Genomic DNA, 21,635 nt, shown 5'->3' with positions numbered 1-21,635 from the left:
TGCACTGGAAGTGCCCGTTGGCCCCCACCGTCCGTTTTTGGAAAGGTCTGGTGAATAAGGTGACTCCGCTCTATAAAGCTACGTATCTCAGCAGGGGGTGTCCTCGTAAGTTCGATAAGGTGTGGAAGATATGGATTGATTCCTCGGCCTCGACCTCCCATGACCAGCCTTAGTGAGCCTGTAGTATTGTATCTCCTTTGTGTTCATGCTGTGGGGGGTGGTGGGGTGGGCTGCTGCCTGCATGTGTTCTCCATCTACCATAACGTTGGTATCCGTTTTTCATGGTTCTTCATTTTACCTGCTTTTCCTTTGGGATCATGGACTGCTCTTGTCATGTTTATTGTTTATTTGGGGATGTTTTTCTGCTTTATGCGCTTCTTTTGAGCGTGTACTGAATTAACATCAGGGGGTTGTCTTGCCCCTTCGGGGGCTTTGATTTTTTCCTTCTGGGGACCACTGGGTGGAGCCTGGGGTGGGGGGGAGGGTGGGGGGTTAGGTGACGTGTTGTCCCTTGTTTTTTCTTTCTTTTGTTTTGTGGTTGCCCTGCGTGGCATTGTGTTGTGTACTGTGTTTTTTTTTTCTCATGAAAATTTTAATAAACAGAAATTTTCAAAAAAAAAATATCGGACCTCTGAGTGAACAGAAGGTGAATGAGTCATTGATGCTGTGGCATGGTCTTGGCTTCCGATTCCAGCACCGATACATAAGCGTAAATAGAAAACACATCTAAGAGCTTTCTGCTAGTCAAGTATGCACACTTTATTAGTAAAACACCAACACAACAATCCTCATGCACTGTAGCTTAAAATCTACAACGATATCAGCGATGACAGTCGATCTCGTATCGGCAGGACTGGATAGCAACAGGTGATGTCATCAACAGTGGCTCCTCCTCCCTTACGTGTTACGTCCAACGGGACTTCATTAGTCTCCATGGACGAAGTCCCATTGGATGTAACGTGTAAGGGAGGAGGAGTCACTTTTGATAACGTCACCCGCTGCCAGAGATGTATAGTAACGAAGTAGAACTACTTAAGTACTGTACTTAAGTACCGAAATGCGGTATCTGTACTTTCCTAGAGTAGAATTTTTTTCTCCTACTTCTACTTTTACTTCACTACATTTTTTCGATGATTTCGATACTTCTACTCAAGTATTTTTTTTTTATGCTGCATAGTTACTCGTTACTTTTAAAAAAATTACCACTGCCAGAACAGTTTGCATAAAGCTCAAAAAAATGTGTATAATGTCATTTGTAAATCAGCGCATACGAAAATAAAGGTTGTGTATAATAAAAGCTGCTATACCAAATCTTTCCAATAAAAAGAAAATATGAAACAAACAAATAAATGGTGCTACAGCGCTTAAAGTGCATCAAGAAACTACTAACAAACACAGGTTAATCATTTGAATAAATCATTTGAAATAATAAAAACAATATGATGTTCAAACTTTTGACTTATTTCTTTAATAACTACATAACACAGTACTTGTACTTCTACTTTCAGTACTTGAGTAGAATTTTTTTTTCAAAACTACTGGTACTTTTTACTTTTAGTACTTAAGTAGCAAATTTTTTGAAAAAACTACTTGCAATACTTAAGTAAAAAAAATGTTGAATACTTTAGTACTTCTACTTAAGTAACTTTTTCTGCGAGCACTTCCACTTCTACTCAAGTAATTTTTTGATCGAGCACTTGTACTTTTACTCAAGTAGAAATTTCGAGTACTTTATACAAGTCTGCCCGCTGCTATCCTGTCCTCGTCGCTGATATCGTTGTACTTTTTATGCTTTTACAAATAAAGCGTGTATACTTGACTAGCAGAAACCTCTTAGATGTGTTCTCTATTTACGCTTATGTATCTGTGCATCAATTACTCTGAATGGGACACACACATTTGACCTTCTGTTCACTCAGAGGTCTGATATTTAGGGTGAGCGAGCAATCTTTCTGAAGGTGGAGTGAATTATCACATGTAGGGCGATTCACCTCTGGATCCCTTTTCATTCACATGGATAACTATGGACTGTTTTGGGCTCTTTGGCTCTCTATGAACTTTTACTTACCCTGTCCTTTCGGATGTTTATACATAATTTTATTTGCTGTATTTTATTGATGCGCTGAACTTATTTGTCCGTATTTATAGCTGTATGGGGTTTTTTGTGAATTACCTAACAGTGTTCAGCCTGCAACTTAGATTTTATCTGCTTTTAGATTATTTTGATCCATATTATTGTGTTTGTGCTGATTGATTTGCTTATTATTTGGTTTTTATAGACTGAGGATGGGGCTATACAGACAATTCAAATTTCTTGCTACTGAGAGAAAGGAAACCTGTACAAATACAGCAGCTGCCCCCCTGCCTAAATGTCTCTGGCTTCTATCATTTTTGAGTAACTGGTACAAAGAATGCAAATCTAGGTGATGTTTCTGATTTTTTTTTTTTTAAAAAGCTACTGTACTTTATTTACAGTACATATAAGACATATTAAAAACAAGTACTTAATTGGGGTACATTCCACCCTGTACTTCGACACACAGGGTGGAACACTACATAACAATACAGTTCCAATCACACCATAAGCATTATGTGACCCCTAAGGTACCACCAAAATATCTAGCAACTTAACATCAAACATGCAGTGCTTGAGTTAGACCCCTGCCCTACATTACATGTCAACAAAAGCAAAGAGTTCAAATGTTTCCACAAGCAACAGGTGTGATGGGGGCTAGGAAAGAGGGGAAATAATTCACAGGCCTGCTGCCTTTTTGAAGGGCAAAGACACATAAGGGAGAGAGGGGAAATCTTCTTCAGACGTCTTCTTCCTCCTGAAAGACCATGAGGTTATAATCTCTGAGCAGACTGTTGACTAGTCTGTAATGGTACTCAATTGACTTCCTCTCCTTCTGGTGGATGAGAAGCTTTTCTACAAACCCACTAGGCCTCTACAATGTCCTCATTTGCACCACAAAACAACACTGCAAAGTGGATGATGGCTTTCTCTGGTAAAAAGTCTTTGATTTCTGGTTCTATAGCAGCTAAAAGGTTCTAAGCAAAGGGGCACTGCCTGAAAACATGCAAATCAGTTTTTTCCTAGATGATGTGAAAATGGCTGTGCCCGTATCTGCTCAGGCTTCTGGCAAAGTCCCCAAAGCAATCCCACTTGGATCGCCATTCATGCCAGATCTGTGTGCCTGTTGATGGGCCTCTTTGAAGAAACATTCCTCCAGACCACCTTATAGCACAAGTGGCTAGAGGTAGACTAGGAATACTTGCTCTGTTCTTGATCTAGGTGATAGTTCAGATATGCATAACAAACTGTTGACATTCAGCAGTCAGCCAGGGAAATGTAATTTTAGGCCAGGATGTGGTAGGAGAGGATCGTCAGGTTGGGTTAAGTGTTTTTGTTTGGAGGGGTCATTGGGCATTATTCATCATAATTTAAGACTGATCAGCATTAGGGATGATCGAATTTTTCAAAAGTTCGGTTCGGCCACAACATCCGAACTTCCCGAAAGTTCGGCCCGGATTTCAGAACCCCATTGAAATCAATGGGACCCGAACTTCGGTAATCAAAAAACACCATTTTGAAGCCCTAAAATCCAATAAATGCCCCTAAAAAGTGCCTAGGGTTCTGTGTCATGCCCCAGGGACTATTAATCACACAAAAAAAGTTCTTAAAAATTGTCATTTTTGATAGAGAGCCAATTATTGAAAAAAATTAAAAAAAAAAAAATTAAAAAAAAAAATAAAATTCTTTGGATTTGGTGTCTGGGGGGTCTAAAATGTGTACCTGTGAAGTTTCAGCTCTGTAGCATGTCCAGAACCATAAAAAAAAGATTTTTTGTATTAGGTCACTTATAGAACAGGGATATGGCTCCGCTATTTTCACACCTTGCCGGTTTAATAGCAAGCATTTTTTTGGGCATTTTTTGGGGGACTTTGGAGGCAGGCAAAACATCTGAACTTCAGTGTAGGGGTATATATACATACACCCATGTCTGTATATATACACATACACATATATAGGTGTGAAAATAGCAGAAATCTATGCTTGCGCTAATTAACACCAATATAGCTTCTCTCCTATAACACCTATATATGTGTATAAATACATGTGTGTGTGTATATAACCCTATACAGAAGTTCAGATGTTTTGCCTGCCTCCAAAGACCCCAAAAAAATGCCAAAAAAAAACGCCTGCAAGAACACACCTGGGCATTTTTTTTTTGGCGCTGGCATTTTTTTGGGCATTTTTTGGGCGTCTTTGGAGGCAGGCAAAACATCTGAACTTCTGTGTAGGGGTATATATACATACACCCATGTCTGTACATATACACATACACATATATAGGTGTGAAACCACTTATACCCACCGGTAAGCATTATTTTAGGCTGTGAATATCTCCTAAACCTGCACGGTTTAGGAGATATTCGGTGTGCATGCAGCTGGTGATGTCACTGGCGCATGCGCTCTGAAGGAATGGCATTCAGTGCCGGAATTTCAGAGCCCATGCCATAAAAAGGCAGCTCCGGCACGCATGCGTGGAAATGAGTTCATCGTTTCCCTGGCCTCTCATGTAGAACCTGGAAGAAAGACTGGGGGGAAGATGTCAGCCCTCTCAGTGGTGTTAGCGTGACACTGGAGGGTTTCCTTCTGAGGTAAGTTTTTCATAATGTGCTAGTATCTGATGTATACTAGCACATTATGCCATTGCCTTGTAGGGAATTTTTTTTTTTACCAACTGCGGTTAACTACCGCTTTAAGGGCTCATTCAAACGGGCACTGGCACCTGTTCTGCACGCATGAGACCTTTTTTTGTATCTGCAGGTTATATAAGTAGATGTAGATACCAATACAACATCTGCAAGGACACAGCCGCATTTCAAAATTTGACAGACATGCAGGAGTGGATGCACAGACATGAATGCCAGACAATGTGCCAGTCTAAATGGGCACTTACTGTCCAGGCTTTTAATAAAACAACCATACAGATATGATAGAAAAACCTTGTACTACATTTAGATTGCATTCTGTATATTTCCTTATCTATTATTCCTTTAATCAGCGTATGATTCTTTCTTTCTGCAGTTGGTCATCTTGACAATTAGAGATGTTTACAGGCAATGCAGGGCTGCACTGTGAGTGTATATTAGTCAAATTTAGAAGAGAAAGTAATTGAATAAGCATCCATCCATGTGCAGTCAACTCTGTATAAATGCGTGATGGAAGACACCTGACAAAAATTGGTGTTTGTTGTTCGTGACAGTCTGTCAAGCAGCTTTATCAAGAGTTAGCATCACATAGCTCTTCTAATAACTTCCCGTCGAGCCATGTTTTCACAGACGCCTCAGAAATATCGTTTTTCCGCTGCACAGGCTCCAAACTGCAAATTGGCTGTAATTAATAGGAACTTTATTGAGGACTTTGGGTAAATAATGCCGCAGCTAAGTTGGGTTGAAAGAAATGAATGGTGACAGGACAAATGAGTTAGAAAACAATTAATAAGTTGATTGGCTCGCCATTCTTCTCAGTTGTGTGGAAACTTTTTTGTTAGCAAACTGCATGTTCACTGAGACTCAGAAAGAAAGAAGGCAGATCTGTAGCTCTGTGGAGGTTGCTTACTTTGGTCTGCTCAATGTTTCACGAGCTGCTGATCTGATTATTGCCCCCTGTATTCTAGAGGATTCTAGAATCACAGTGGGAGGAAAGACAGAGGGCCAGCCTGAATATTTATGGGGATCCAGGCAATTACTGGGGAGGTGTGTCCAGTAGGTGGCTGGAGAGACCATACATAGCCTGAGCAGAGTGTGGTGGGTCTAGGGTCCAGTCCTGCAAGAGAAGCCTCCTGTTAACCACTTGCCGACTGCCGCACGACTATTTACATCGGCAGTCAGCCCCTCACAGGCAGAGCGACTTAGTACTACGTCGCTAGCCTTTAAAGGTCTAGGGAGCGTGTGCGCGCCCCCGGTGGCGCGCTCCCGCACTCGTGCGGTCACTAACCCCCCCGCACGTGTGACCGGCGGACCCGATGTCCACCGGTCACTCGGCGATCGTCGGGTGCAGAGGGAGAAAGGCAGGCGGCTGATGTAAACAAGCCGCCTGTCATTCTCCCCTGTGTAGAAACAGTGATCATACGGTGATCATACGGTTCTACTATGTAGGACCGTTGATCACTGTTCCTACACCTCAAGCCACAGCCAATCACAGTTAGAATCATGCCCCTAGGGACACACATAACCCCTCCCTCTCAAAAAAAGTTAACCCCTTCACTGCCAGTGTAATTTTACAGTAACAGTGCATATGTATAGCACTGATTACTGTAGAAATGTCACTGGTAACCCCAAAAGTGTCAAAAATGTCAGTCAATGGTCCGATCTGTCCGCCGCAATGTCGCAGTACCGCAAAAAAAAATCGCAGATCGCCGCCATTACGCGTTAAAAAAAAAAAACAACAAAAATGACAAAAATCTTTACCTTTGTTAGTAAACGCGATGACTTTTGCGCAAACCAATCAAAATACGCTTTTTGCGATTTTTTTTACCAAACATATGTAGCATAAAACAAATTCCCCAAAAATGTTAAAAATTTTTGATTTTTACTTTTTTTTGGGGGGGGAATTTCATATAAAAAAATTTGAAAAATATTGTTATTTTTGCAAAATTGTCGCTCTTTTATTGTTTATAGCGCATGATCAAAAAATCGCACAGGTGATCAAATACGACCAAAAGAAAGCTCTGTTTGTGGGCAAAAAAGGACGTCAAATTCATTTGGGTACAGCGTCGTACGACCGCGCAATTGTCTATTAAAGTCACACAGTGCCGAATCGCAAAATAGGCCCTGGTCAGGAAGGGGGTAAATCTTCCGGGGCTTAAGTGGTTAAAGGTGCTCTGCCCCCTCAGGCAGTCTGCTGGAGATGCTGCTTGAAGATCATCAATGTCCCAGCTGAGATAGGGGAGCCTATTTAAAAAGTCAGGATTTTCTTATGGTCTGGAGAACTCACTGAAGAGTACCTGGTGGAAGTTGGAGGGAAGAGTGTCCAGCTGTCCTGGGGTATTGTCTCCCTCACTGAAGAGTGCCAAGTGTATATCAGAAGGGGGCAACTGATAAACAAGTCCTAGGCATCTCCCAACCAGTAGAAACCTTGTTGGAGCTGTAAACAACTAGAAGAGAAGTGGCCTCAGTCAATTCAGTTTTCTTTTGGAATATTCCATGCTTCCCCCCACCCCATCCAAGTTTACATCAGCAATGAAAGCATAAAAGACACTCCCTAGACTGTTATTAGGCCATTGAGAAAAAGGAAATGCTGTGTGCCTGGCTTTGTGTGCACTAACATTTTGGGGGGAAAGGATCAGTTTATTATCTGCGGCTCCTTCAGGGGTGCGCTACTCATGAAACATGGTGACATTCCAAAGCCTCCCACTTTTAAACAGCCCCCTACCACCTTCCTGAATCATTGAGCTCTTCTGCCTGAATTTTTTTTTTTTAATCTAGAGTGGCTATGCTGTGCTCCAATGGAAAAAAATTAATAAATACACTTTTTTTTTTCTTTTTTGCAATATAGGTGTATTTATTAAAGAGAAAAAAAGCCTAAATATAACTATTTTTAAAAATATTTCTTCTCCTCTCCTCCTACCTATCCTGCCTAACCTGTGTATACTCAGCTTTAGGCTTTTCTTCCACTAACCATTTTCTACCAAAGGTGGAATGCCTTCAAAGGGGCATATTTATACAGAAGAAAATCTGATATTTACTAAACATGTAGGGCTCATTTGCAAAGTGCGGTGCCTGGTGTTTTCACCGCTCCATAAACGCCACTGCTGGGACAGCTAGAAAGCAAGTGTTTTCTATGTGCCCCATTCACACTGCAATGCAGCCCGGAGGTATGGTGCAGTGAGCTGAAGTAAACTACAGACATGGAGCATTTTACTGTAGCACACAGGTGTGTTATTCATGTAACCACACAGCAGCACAACACACTGTGATGCCGTGTGGAGGTTTGAATGAAATGTCACTTAATTTAATTAAAAAAAAAAAAAAAAAGGAAACAGTGTAATGCACTGAAACATGCATCACACAACATACATCCTACTGCCACTCGCTGTAACCGCAAGCTGGCAGCATACTAAACTGGAGCATTTACCATGTGGGCAGTGTGAATTTATGGAAATGCATGGGAAAATGTAGACTGTTTGTCAGGTTCTAATTGCTGTTTGTGTCTCCCATGACACTCACCTGCTGTCATCAGAGCAACAGATGAGGTAACCTGATTTTAACTCTACCCTACTCTAATTAAAAAAAAAAAAAAAAACGTTTCATTTTGCCTACACTTTACCATGTATTTTTTGGCAAAAATATTTTTAAAAAGTTTAGAGCATTTCTGTAACACATTTTTCCGTGTTTTTTTTCCCCTTTAAAAAAACTGCAGTACAGGAACTAATATATGTAAAAAGCCAAATGGGACATAGCATCCATTGGTAAATTGAGGGGTTATGATGGCATAGATAAACCATCAAGTGAAAACATCAGCTCGTCTGAGGAAAGGCGTGGATCAATGTACCAAGGGCAATATGCAATCAAAAACTATGGGAAAGACCATAAAAAGAAGGTACCTATAAGATCCAAGTAATGTAGTAAAAAAAAATGTATTGATTGAAAAACATCCAAGACATCAAGACATAATATATGGAAGACAACCTCCACCGAACACACAATGTATAAAAACGTAAAAAGTGTTGTCACGTGAAACGAGGTTTGGACTCGTTAAGGTAGAAAAAACAGAAATGTGAACATCAGCTGCCGTGTGGCAGTGCTCAGTATCTACTACCATCATAAATTGCGCGGCGGATGCAGATAGTATCACTGAGTAAGGCCCAGTACATGTGTATAAGACCTAAGCAACTGTTGCACAAAGTAACATGACCTCTGAAAGACAACAAAGTAGGTGGATACCACACAATAATCTGCTTAAGATAAGGCAAAAGTGATAAGTGTGTTCTGTAGTTTAGCCTGGGAGAACTGGGTAGGGCTAGTAACACTGCATGTGTAGACAAATACTCGGCAGGCTAGTAGAAGACCAGGAAGTAGAGCATGGGGACTCCCTGCCACTATCTGTGCTGCTGACAGGGGCGGGCTGGGCCGGGGGGCAAGGTGGCAATTTCCCCCCGGGCCGATCTGATCCCCCTCAGAAAAGGCCGCTCAGTTTCTTGGGTCAGTCCGTCGGTAGTCGGTACTCGAATGCATTGCATTGAAAATGGAGTCGCACGCTGTCACTTCCTGGAAGTTCCTGCTGGCCGCGGCCGGCGCCTGCCCTGGAGACCTGGTTGCTAGATCACCGGCTGCTTAGCGTCTAGCAACCAGTGACGTCATGGTCTCCAGAGCAGAGAGGAGGACCAATCATGCAAAGCGCCGCGGTCAGCCGTCCTCCGCCCTGATTACTGGCCCCAGCCGCCCGGCCCCACCCACCTCCGGCTCCTCCCTCCATCCATCAACGTGGAGCCGATGTAGAAGAGAGGGCTGGCCTGCTGGTAAACTGCAGTCTGCAACGGGCAACGGGGGCAATCCAGATTTAAAGTGAAGTTACCTGCTGCAGTGGACAGTGTCTGTGAGGTGGTCGGGAGAAGAGCAAGCCAGTGAGTGACAAAAAAAAAAAAGTGTCATGTGTGGACAACATGTGGACGGAGCATTTTTTCCCTGTACTTACCCCCTGGCACTGTATACAGCCTGTATATTGATGTCTAGCTGTTCCTGGCACTATATACCTGTCTCATACCTGTATTATACAGGTATGAGACAAGTATTTAGAGCCAGGAGCAGCTAGACATCAATATACATGCTGTATACAGTCCAGTTAAAGAGGTTGTAAACCCTTTTTTTTTTCTTTTTGACCCTGCAAGAGAAAGACATAATGAGCTAGTATGCATCGCATACTAGCTCATTATGAAATACTTACCTTAGAACGAGCCCCCGCCGTGCAGCCCGCTTAGCTGGATGACGGGCGACATGTTCAGTCGCCCGTCTTCCGGGATCGCGGCATCCGGCCATCTGATTGGCCGGAGCCGCGGTGACGTCAACGGTCACGGCACAGGGCTCTGAAGGAACGGCACGAGCAGCCGTTCCTTCAGAGCGCATGCGCCAGTGACGTCACTGGCTGCATGTAAGGTAAATATCTCCTAAACGGTACATGTTTAGGAGATATTTACAGTACCTATAGGTAAGCCTATATTAAGGCTTACCTATAGGTACAAGTGTCAGAGGAGGGTTTGTACCATTGACACTTGTACCTATAGATGATCCTATGATAAGGCTTACCTATAGGTACTGTAAATATCTCCTAAACATGCACCGTTTAGGAGATATTTACCTTACATGCAGCCAGTGACGTCACTGGCGCATGCGCTCTGAAGGAACGGCCGCTGGTGCCCTTCCTTCAGACTCCAGTGCCATGACCGTCGGCTCCCGCGGCTCCGCCCAATCAGATGGCCGGATGCCGTGATCCCGGAAGACGGGTGACTGGACATGTCGCCCGTCATACAGGTAAGCGGGCAGCACGGCGGGGGCTCGTTCTAAGGTAAGTATTTCATAATGAGCTAGTATGCAATGCATACTAGCTCATTATGGGTTTCTCTTTCAGGTTGCAGCAAAAAAAAAAAAAATAGTTTCATGGGTTTACAACCTCTTTAAAGGTATTGGGTCCCTGAGGTCCCCTGGGGCTCCCCCTTGTGTCATGGGAGCGTAAGCTGGCCGCAAAGGAGGAGGTCACATGTGTAGATCTCAGCCAGGGTTCAAGCTTGGACTTGCAGTCCTTTGCTTTTGGGGATGTAATCCCCCCAAAAGTAAAGGACTATAGGTCCCAGCATAAGCCCCTCAGAGCTCAGCATGTGTCACCCACCCCCGATCCCCCAACTAGTGAAGGACTACAGGACCCACTCATCCAGCTTAACCACTTCCAGACCGCCCACCGCATATATAGTGTGGCAGGGCGGCCTGGCTGTGCAAAATCACATACCGATGCGTGATTTTGTGCACGGGTTCTAGGGGACGCGACACAGCGGGAGCCAATCAGCAGGTCACCTGCGATCATGCAGGAGAATGACAGAACGGCAGTCTGCCTTTGTAAACAAGGCAGACGGCTGTTCTGTCACAGGAAGATGGAGATCTGTGTTTCAGCTGAGCTGAAACACAGATCTTTTTATTTTCTCTAGTACATCCATCACCCACACAGTAAGAAAGCATTCCCTAGGAGCAAACTTAACCCCTTGATCACCCCTAGTGTTAACCCCTTTCCTGCCATTGTCATTTATACAGTAGCAGTGCATTTTTTAGCACTGATCACTGTATTAGTGTCACTGGTCCCCAAAAAGTGTCACTTTGTGTCAGATTTGTCCGTTGCAATGTCGCAGTCCCACTAAAAAGCAGTGATCGCCGCCATTACTAGTAAAAACAATAAAAAATAAAAAAAATGAGTTTTTGCAGGTTAAGTTGCCTGCTGTCCTATGTATGTTTTGTAATAAAAACTGGCATGTAGTTGTGTGTCTGTATGGGGGGGGCGGCTGACAGACGGTAGTGACCCAGCGCTGCGGTGGACATCTCCTTGTGCTGTGCATATCACATATTCACATATTCTTTAAGTGTATTGTGTACATACAATACTTTAATTTGTTACAACTTTAGATTTTATTTTTGTTAAACCCCCTTTGTTGCTATTAAAATTTAATTATGATACCACATTGTATCAAATTTGTCTTGCTATATAACCTGAATATCCGTTTTAAAACCAGATGGGCATGGATGGTGAGTTGATTCGGTGGTTCAACGGGCCACTTGACTGGACTTGCCCCCCAGGCTTAAGGCTGCCAGCCCTCCCCTGGCTGCTGACCATGTAGGCTGTGTGTGATCCCCTGCCCACTCCTTCTTGGCCCCTCGCCTGGATCTGTCTGCAGTTTAGCAATACCTGTAGTGGTTAAGGGAACATGATGCTGCAGCTGCATGGAACCCTGGGAAATGTAGTTCACAAGGAAAGCTGCAGCTGTGAACTACAGGAGCCACAAGAACCCCTGTGAGAGGAGGGGAGAGCAGAAAGTTTTCCCAAGCTTATAGAGAGAGTGTAGAAGTTTCCCTTTGGATTAATAAAGTCTTTTTAATCTGAAAGTGGGTCTTGCTGTGCAGGCACCAAAGAGGTACAGACCTGTTGATGTGTGTGCAGAGACCATAGACAGCTACTTAGGATCAGATTCCAGAGAATACAGTCTGTAAGGACTGGAGTGCCGGGACTGAGCTTTTGAGGACCAGATTGCTGGGGACTGAGACACCAAGGATTGGGTTACTGAAGGCCAGAGATGGATATGTGTCCAGGACAAGGTTCGCCGGGTGCCAGGACTGATAAGTAGTTGCAGCTGTACTAATGTAGCTCTCTTTTGCAGTTCAGTACCAGGAGGAGACTGTCAATTTGCCTATAACTCCAAAGCTGATCGCTGCATGCAGCCTTAAAAGGACTGTAATCAAAGTGCACCACCGTACAGATTGGGTCCCATCGTTAGCTGGCTGAAGTTTGCAAGTCAGGTGCCAGCTACTATACAAACACCACAAACACCCCCAGGGCTTCCCCTTTCAGGAAATATATACATATCTATACATAGGGGGATATCCACAGAGTGCGCGCTAATAAACCTGTTACTGATTTATTGCATAGGGGTTACTATGGAACTTCTACTTTTACTTTTACTAACTGTTTATACTGTTTATATTGCTCTTTACCAGTGCTGCTGACATAAGGTAATTTTGCTTAGTACCACACTGATCTAGATTAACTGCCATACTATAGTTCAGTATTCCCATCAGATAGTTTATTGCATTCAGACTCCCTTACCTGTTCATTGATTTTGTGCATTTCCATTTAATTTTGCCTTGTGGTAATATACTTACTTTATTCACAACTAGTAGCCTGGTCTCTTTTTTCTATATGGTAATCTACGCTATATTTTCAAAATTATTGGGTCGCCTGCTTTTACATGCACATGAACTTTAATGGCATCCCAGTCTTAGTCCGTAGGGTTCAATATTGAGTTGGCCAACCCTTTGCAGCTATAACAACTTCAACTCTTCTGGGAAGGCTGTCCACAAGATTTATGAGTGTGTCTATGGGAAGAGACCATTCTTCCAGAAGTGCATTGGTGAAGTCAGGCACTGATGTTGGATGAGAAGGTCTGGCTCAGAGTCTCTGCTCTGATTCATCCGGTGTTCTATCGGGTCAGGACTCTGTAGGCCAGTCAAGTTCCTCCACCACAAAGTTGCTCATCCATGTCTTTATGGACCCAATAACATAGATTCTGGAGGTTATTACTGCACCCAATTACACAGATTTTGGAGGTTATTACTGCACCCAATAACACTGATTCTGGATGTTATTATTGCACCCACTGACACTAATGTTGGGGGTTAATATTGCATCCACTTTCTCTTCAGTGTACCCACAGGCCCTACTTTGTTTAAAATATAGCAAAGCAAAAGTGACACCTCCACATATTGGCATTAAAAACAGACCCCACCAAAATTTTTCAACAACAATTATCCCAACATTTAGATACAGGTATATGTGAGTGCTAACACCTAAAATAGCTGATTCCCTTATGGTGGAATCCCCAATTATCCCGGTGTTTCACTATTTACCTAAAGTTCATAAAGGGGATACACCGATTAAGGGTCGGCCAATAGTTTCAGGTATTGGCTCCCTTCTTGAGAAACTTAGCATGGGTGGACCAGTACCTGCAACCCTTGGTTAAAAGGCTCCCAGGTAGTGTTGAGCGAACACGGACTGTATTATTCGTGTTCGTACCGAATAATTGGATTTTTTGTACCCGAACACGGACACGGACACTTTACTGTATGTTCGGGTAAAAATCAGTGTTCGGTCGTTTTATTTCCGGGTTTTGCATGCTTTGGCGCTCTTTTCATGGCGGGCTTTCAACAGCCAATCAACAATCGTTTAACTGGTGTGCCTTAAGCCATCCCAGCCATGCCTGCAAATGTCTCAGTAGCTGTGATTGGCCGTCTGAAGCATGTGACCAAGTCTTTATAAGTTCGAGGCAGCCGCAGCGGCGTCATTATGCTGCTTAGATTCAGGGACAGAGCACACATCAACGTGCTGGCTGCTGATTAGGGAAAGATAGGCAGGAAAAAACCATTTGTGTCCGGATAGAATTGAGGGACAGGTCGGAGTGTTTAGGCAGGGCGAGTTGTAGGCATTTTAGGGATAGAGTCTGCTGAATTATAGGGTCAGTGTCTTCTACAAACTACAATCGATATTGCTGTGTGGGGGGTGGGGTCTGCACTCAATCCTGATCTACGATCTCTTCTCAATCCTGTTAGGGACAGAGTCTGCTGAATTTTAGGGAAACTGTGTTCTACAAACTACAATCGATATTGCTGTGTGGTGTGGGATTGGAGATAGGCAGGTGTCAGTGATCCACATCCATTTTTCTGTGTGTGAGCTGCAGTGAACACAATCTTTTTGGGCTGCAGTGAACACAATCTTTTTGGGCTGCAGTGAACACAATCTTTTTGGGCTGCAGTGAACACAATCTTTTTGGGCTGCAGTGAACACAATCTTTTTGGGGTGCAGTGAACAAAATCTTTTTGGGGTGCAGTGAACACAATCCTTTTTGGTGTGCAGTGAACACAATCTTTGTGGGGTGCAGTGAACAAAATCCTTTGTGGGGTGCAGTGAACACAATCTTTTTGGGGTGCAGTGAACAAAATCCTTTTTGGGGTGCAGTGAACAACATCCTTTTTGGGGTGCAGTGAACACAATCTTTTTGGGGTGCAGTGAACAAAATCCTTTGTGGGGTGCAGTGAACACAATCTTTTTGGGGTGCAGTGAACACAATCTTTTTGGGGTGGAGTGAACAACATCCTTTTTGGGGTGCAGTGAACAAAATCCTTTTTGGGGTGCAGTGAACAAAATCATTTTTGGGGTGCAGTGAACACAATCTTTTTGGGGTGCAGTGAACACAATCTTTGTGGGGTGCAGTGAACACAATCTTTTTGGGGTGGAGTGAACAACATCCTTTTTGGGGTGCAGTGAACAACATCCTTTTTGGGGTGCAGTGAACACAATCTTTTTGGGGTGCAGTGAACACAATCTTTGTGGGGTACAGTGAACAGAATCTTTGTGGGGTGCAGTGAACACAATCTTTGGGGGGTACAGTGAACACAATCTTTGTGAGGTGCAGTGAACACAATCTTTGTGGGGTGCAGTGAACACAATCATTGTGGGGTGCAGTGAACTCAATCTTTGTGGGGTACAGTGAACACAATCTCATACTTCTGAAGGTTTGAGGGTGCTGCCTGTTCCATACTCCCCCTACTCCTCATCTAGCCTTTTAGGGGTACAAACAATAGTAATTGGGGCCTAGTGTGGTTGTGTACGTGTGATATACATACACTTTTTTGGGATCATATTTTCTATTCCGCTATTTAATCAAAAACCTTTGGGGATCAGTTAAATTGGGGGATAGTCTGTGTTGGTACGTGTGAGAGAGATCCACCTTTCCAAGTTGTTGGGGTTCATCTCATACTTCTGAAGGTTTGAGGGTGCTGCCTGTTCCATACTCCCCCTACTCCTAGCCTTTTAGGGGTACAAACAATAGTAATTGGGGCCTAGTGTGGTTGTGTACGTGTGATATACATACACTTTTTTGGGATCATATTTTCTATTCCGCTATTTAATCAAAAACCTTTGGGGATCAGTTAAATTGGGGGATAGTCTGTGTTGGTACGTGTGAGAGAGATCCACCTTTCCAAGTTGTTGGGGTTCATCTCATACTTCTGAAGGTTTGAGGGTGCTGCCTGTTCCATACTCCCCCTACTCCTAGCCTTTTAGGGGTACAAACAATAGTAATTGGGGCCTAGTGTGGTTGTATACGTGTGATATACATACACTTTTTTGGGATCATATTTTCTATTCCGCTATTTAATCAAAAACCTTTGGGGATCAGTTAAATTGGGGGATAGTCTGTGTTGGTACGTGTGAGAGAGATCCACCTTTCCAAGTTGTTGGGGTTCATCTCATACTTCTGAAGGTTTGAGGGTGCTGCCTGTTCCATACTCCCCCTACTCCTAGCCTTTTAGGGGTACAAACAATAGTAATTGGGGCCTAGTGTGGTTGTGTACGTGTGATATACATACACTTTTTTGGGATCATATTTTCTATTCCGCTATTTAATCAAAAACCTTTGGGGATCAGTTAAATTGGGGGATAGTCTGTGTTGGTACGTGTGAGAGAGATCCACCTTTCCAAGTTGTTGGGGTTTATCTCATACTTCTGAAGGTTTGAGGGTGCTGCCTGTTCCATACTCCCCCTACTCCTAGCCTTTTAGGGGTACAAACAATAGTAATTGGGGCCTAGTGTGGTTGTGTACGTGTGATATACATACACTTTTTTGGGATCATATTTTCTATTCCGCTATTTAATCAAAAACCTTTGGGGATCAGTTAAATTGGGGGATAGTCTGTGTTGGTACGTGTGAGAGAGATCCACCTTTCCAAGTTGTTGGGGTTCATCTCATACTTCTGAAGGTTTGAGGGTGCTGCCTGTTCCATACTCCCCCTACTCCTAGCCTTTTAGGGGTACAAACAATAGTAATTGGGGCCTAGTGTGGTTGTGTACGTGTGATATACATACACTTTTTTGGGATCATATTTTCTATTCCGCTATTTAATCAAAAACCTTTGGGGATCAGTTAAATTGGGGGATAGTCTGTGTTGGTACGTGTGAGAGAGATCCACCTTTCCAAGTTGTTGGGGTTCATCTCATACTTCTGAAGGTTTGAGGGTGCTGCCTGTTCCATACTCCCCCTACTCCTAGCCTTTTAGGGGTACAAACAATAGTAATTGGGGCCTAGTGTGGTTGTGTACGTGTGATATACATACACTTTTTTGGGATCATATTTTCTATTCCGCTATTTAATCAAAAACCTTTGGGGATCAGTTAAATTGGGGGATAGTCTGTGTTGGTACGTGTGAGAGAGATCCACCTTTCCAAGTTGTTGGGGTTCATCTCATACTTCTGAAGGTTTGAGGGTGCTGCCTGTTCCATACTCCCCCTACTCCTAGCCTTTTAGGGGTACAAACAATAGTAATTGGGGCCTAGTGTGGTTGTGTACGTGTGATATACATACACTTTTTTGGGATCATATTTTCTATTCCGCTATTTAATCAAAAACCTTTGGGGATCAGTTAAATTGGGGGATAGTCTGTGTTGGTACGTGTGAGAGAGATCCACCTTTCCAAGTTGTTGGGGTTCATCTCATACTTCTGAAGGTTTGAGGGTGCTGCCTGTTCCATACTCCCCCTACTCCTAGCCTTTTAGGGGTACAAACAATAGTAATTGGGGCCTAGTGTGGTTGTGTACGTGTGATATACATACACTTTTTTGGGATCATATTTTCTATTCCGCTATTTAATCAAAAACCTTTGGGGATCAGTTAAATTGGGGGATAGTCTGTGTTGGTACGTGTGAGAGAGATCCACCTTTCCAAGTTGTTGGGGTTTATCTCATACTTCTGAAGGTTTGAGGGTGCTGCCTGTTCCATACTCCCCCTACTCCTAGCCTTTTAGGGGTACAAACAATAGTAATTGGGGCCTAGTGTGGTTGTGTACGTGTGATATACATACACTTTTTTGGGATCATATTTTCTATTCCGCTATTTAATCAAAAACCTTTGGGGATCAGTTAAATTGGGGGATAGTCTGTGTTGGTACGTGTGAGAGAGATCCACCTTTCCAAGTTGTTGGGGTTCATCTCATACTTCTGAAGGTTTGAGGGTGCTGCCTGTTCCATACTCCCCCTACTCCTAGCCTTTTAGGGGTACAAACAATAGTAATTGGGGCCTAGTGTGGTTGTGTACGTGTGATATACATACACTTTTTTGGGATCATATTTTCTATTCCGCTATTTAATCAAAAACCTTTGGGGATCAGTTAAATTGGGGGATAGTCTGTGTTGGTACGTGTGAGAGAGATCCACCTTTCCAAGTTGTTGGGGTTCATTTCATACTTCTGAAGGTTTGAGGGTGCTGCCTGTTCCATACTCCCCCTACTCCTAGCCTTTTAGGGGTACAAACAATAGTAATTGGGGCCTAGTGTGGTTGTGTACGTGTGATATACATACACTTTTTTGGGATCATATTTTCTATTCCGCTATTTAATCAAAAACCTTTGGGGATCAGTTAAATTGGGGGATAGTCTGTGTTGGTACGTGTGAGAGAGATCCACCTTTCCAAGTTGTTGGGGTTCATCTCATACTTCTGAAGGTTTGAGGGTGCTGCCTGTTCCATACTCCCCCTACTCCTAGCCTTTTAGGGGTACAAACAATAGTAATTGGGGCCTAGTGTGGTTGTGTACGTGTGATATACATACACTTTTTTGGGATCATATTTTTTATTCCGCTATTTAATCAAAAACCTTTGGGGATCAGTTAAATTGGGGGATAGTCTGTGTTGGTACGTGTGAGAGAGATCCACCTTTCCAAGTTGTTGGGGTTCATCTCATACTTCTGAAGGTTTGAGGGTGCTGCCTGTTCCATACTCCCCCTACTCCTAGCCTTTTAGGGGTACAAACAATAGTAATTGGGGCCTAGTGTGGTTGTGTACGTGTGATATACATACACTTTTTTGGGATCATATTTTCTATTCCGCTATTTAATCAAAAACCTTTGGGGATCAGTTAAATTGGGGGATAGTCTGTGTTGGTACGTGTGAGAGAGATCCACCTTTCCAAGTTGTTGGGGTTCATCTCATACTTCTGAAGGTTTGAGGGTGCTGCCTGTTCCATACTCCCCCTACTCCTAGCCTTTTAGGGGTACAAACAATAGTAATTGGGGCCTAGTGTGGTTGTGTACGTGTGATATACATACACTTTTTTGGGATCATATTTTCTATTCCGCTATTTAATCAAAAACCTTTGGGGATCAGTTAAATTGGGGGATAGTCTGTGTTGGTACGTGTGAGAGAGATCCACCTTTCCAAGTTGTTGGGGTTCATCTCATACTTCTGAAGGTTTGAGGGTGCTGCCTGTTCCATACTCCCCCTACTCCTAGCCTTTTAGGGGTACAAACAATAGTAATTGGGGCCTAGTGTGGTTGTGTACGTGTGATATACATACACTTTTTTGGGATCATATTTTCTATTCCGCTATTTAATCAAAAACCTTTGGGGATCAGTTAAATTGGGGGATAGTCTGTGTTGGTACGTGTGAGAGAGATCCACCTTTCCAAGTTGTTGGGGTTCATCTCATACTTCTGAAGGTTTGAGGGTGCTGCCTGTTCCATACTCCCCCTACTCCTAGCCTTTTAGGGGTACAAACAATAGTAATTGGGGCCTAGTGTGGTTGTGTACGTGCGAGATACATACACTTTTTTTGATCATATTTCCTATTCCGCTATTCAATAAAAACCTTTGAGGATCAATTGAATTGCGGGATAGTCTGTGTCGGTACGTGTGAGAGAGATCCACCTTTCCAAGTTGTTGGGGTTCATCTCATACTTCTGAAGGTTTGAGGGTGCTGCCTGTTCCATACTCCCCCTACTCCTCATCTAGCCTTTTAGGGGTACAAACAATAGTAATTGGGGCCCAGTGTGGTTGTGTACGTGTGATATACATACACTTTTTTGGGATCATATTTTCTATTCCGCTATTTAATCAAAAACCTTTGGGGATCAGTTAAATTGGGGGATAGTCTGTGTCGGTACGTGTGAGAGAGATCCACCTTTCCAAGTTGTTGGGGTTCATCTCATACTTCTGAAGGTTTGAGGGTGCTGCCTGTTCCATACCCCCCCTACTCCTCATCTAGCCTTTTAGGGGTACAAACAATAGTAATTGGGGCCTAGTGTGGTTGTGTACGTGTGATATACATACACTTTTTTTGGATCATATTTTCTATTCCGCTATTTAATCAAAAACCTTTGGGGATCAGTTAAATTGGGGGATAGTCTGTGTCGGTACGTGTGAGAGAGATCCACCTTTCCAAGTTGTTGGGGTTCATCTCATACTTCTGAAGGTTTGAGGGTGCTGCCTGTTCCATACCCCCCCTACTCCTCATCTAGCCTTTTAGGGGTACAAACAATAGTAATTGGGGCCTAGTGTGGTTGTGTACGTGCGAGATACATACACTTTTTTTGATCATATTTCCTATTCCGCTATTCAATAAAAACCTTTGAGGATCAATTGAATTGCGGGATAGTCTGTGTCGGTACGTGTGAGAGAGATCCACCTTTCCAAGTTGTTGGGGTTCATCTCATACTTCTGAAGGTTTGAGGGTGCTGCCTGTTCCATACTCCCCCTACTCCTCATCTAGCCTTTTAGGGGTACAAACAATAGTAATTGGGGCCCAGTGTGGTTGTGTACGTGTGATATACATACACTTTTTTTGGATCATATTTTCTATTCCGCTATTTAATTTAACTGGGCCTCCATGCGAGACCTGTGTGCCTTGTTGCGCTGTTTTGAGTACTCCACCAACATGGCCAGTGGCAATGACGCCGTTCTCAGCTTAACTATCCCACTTCTATGCCTCCTTGAAAAAACAATTCGGGCGATGATGGAAGAGGATGTGGCACAGGATGAGGAGGAGGAGGAGGATGAAGAGGTAACATTTCCAAGGCTTTCAGGGCAGTCATTCGCAAGGGGCTCCGAGGGTGGGTTCCTGCACACGCAAACGCCAGGGACGCAATTGTCCAGCAGGGGCACAGTTCTGGAGGATGAGGAGGATGAGGAGGAGGAGGAGCTGGAGGAGGAGATGGAACCATGTTCACAGCAGGGTGGCACCCAGGCCAGCTCATGGCCATCACTGGTGCGTGGCTGGGGGGATACAGAGGACACGGACGATACACCTCCCACAGAGGACAGCCTTTCGTTGCCTCTGGGCAGCCTGGCACACATGAGCGATTACATGCTGCAGTGTCTCCACAACGACCGCCGAGTTGCCCACATTCTAACTTGTGCTGATTACTGGGTGGCCACGCTGCTGGATCCCCGTTACAAGGACAACGTACCGTCCTTAATTCACTCACTGGAGCGCGATCGCAAGATGCGCGAGTACAAGCGCACGCTGGTAGACGCCATGCTGCTGGCATTCCCATCTGACAGCGGGGCCACAGTGGAAGCACAAGGCAGAGGAGGAGGAGGAGGAGGTCGCCAACGCAACCAGGGCACCGCCAGCACCTCAGAAGGCAGGGTTAGCATGGCCGAAATGTGGAAAAGCTTTGTCAGCACGCCACAACAAACAGCAGCACCAGCAGCTCAGATGGAACGTCTTAGCAGGAGGCAGCATTTTACCAACATGGTGGAGCAGTATGTGTGCACACGCCTACATGTAGTGAATGACGGGTCTGCCCCCTTCAACTTCTGGGTCTCCAAATTGGGCACATGGCTTGAGCTTGCCCTTTACGCCTTGGAGGTGCTGGCGTGCCCTGCAGCCAGTGTATTATCTGAACGGGTATTTAGCACGGCTGGGGGCGTTATAACAGACAAGCGCAGCCGCCTGTCCAGAGACAATGTGGACAAGCTCACGTTCATTAAAATGAACCAGGCATGGATCCCACGGGACTTTTCCGTACCTTATGCAGAATAGCAATG

This window comes from Pelophylax lessonae (assembly GCF_965119305.1).
Source record: "Pelophylax lessonae genome assembly, chromosome: 1".
NCBI classification, from domain to species: Eukaryota; Metazoa; Chordata; class Amphibia; order Anura; family Ranidae; genus Pelophylax; species Pelophylax lessonae.
The sequence above is the reverse complement of the archived record's forward strand: the minus strand, read 5'-3'. Positions refer to the sequence as shown.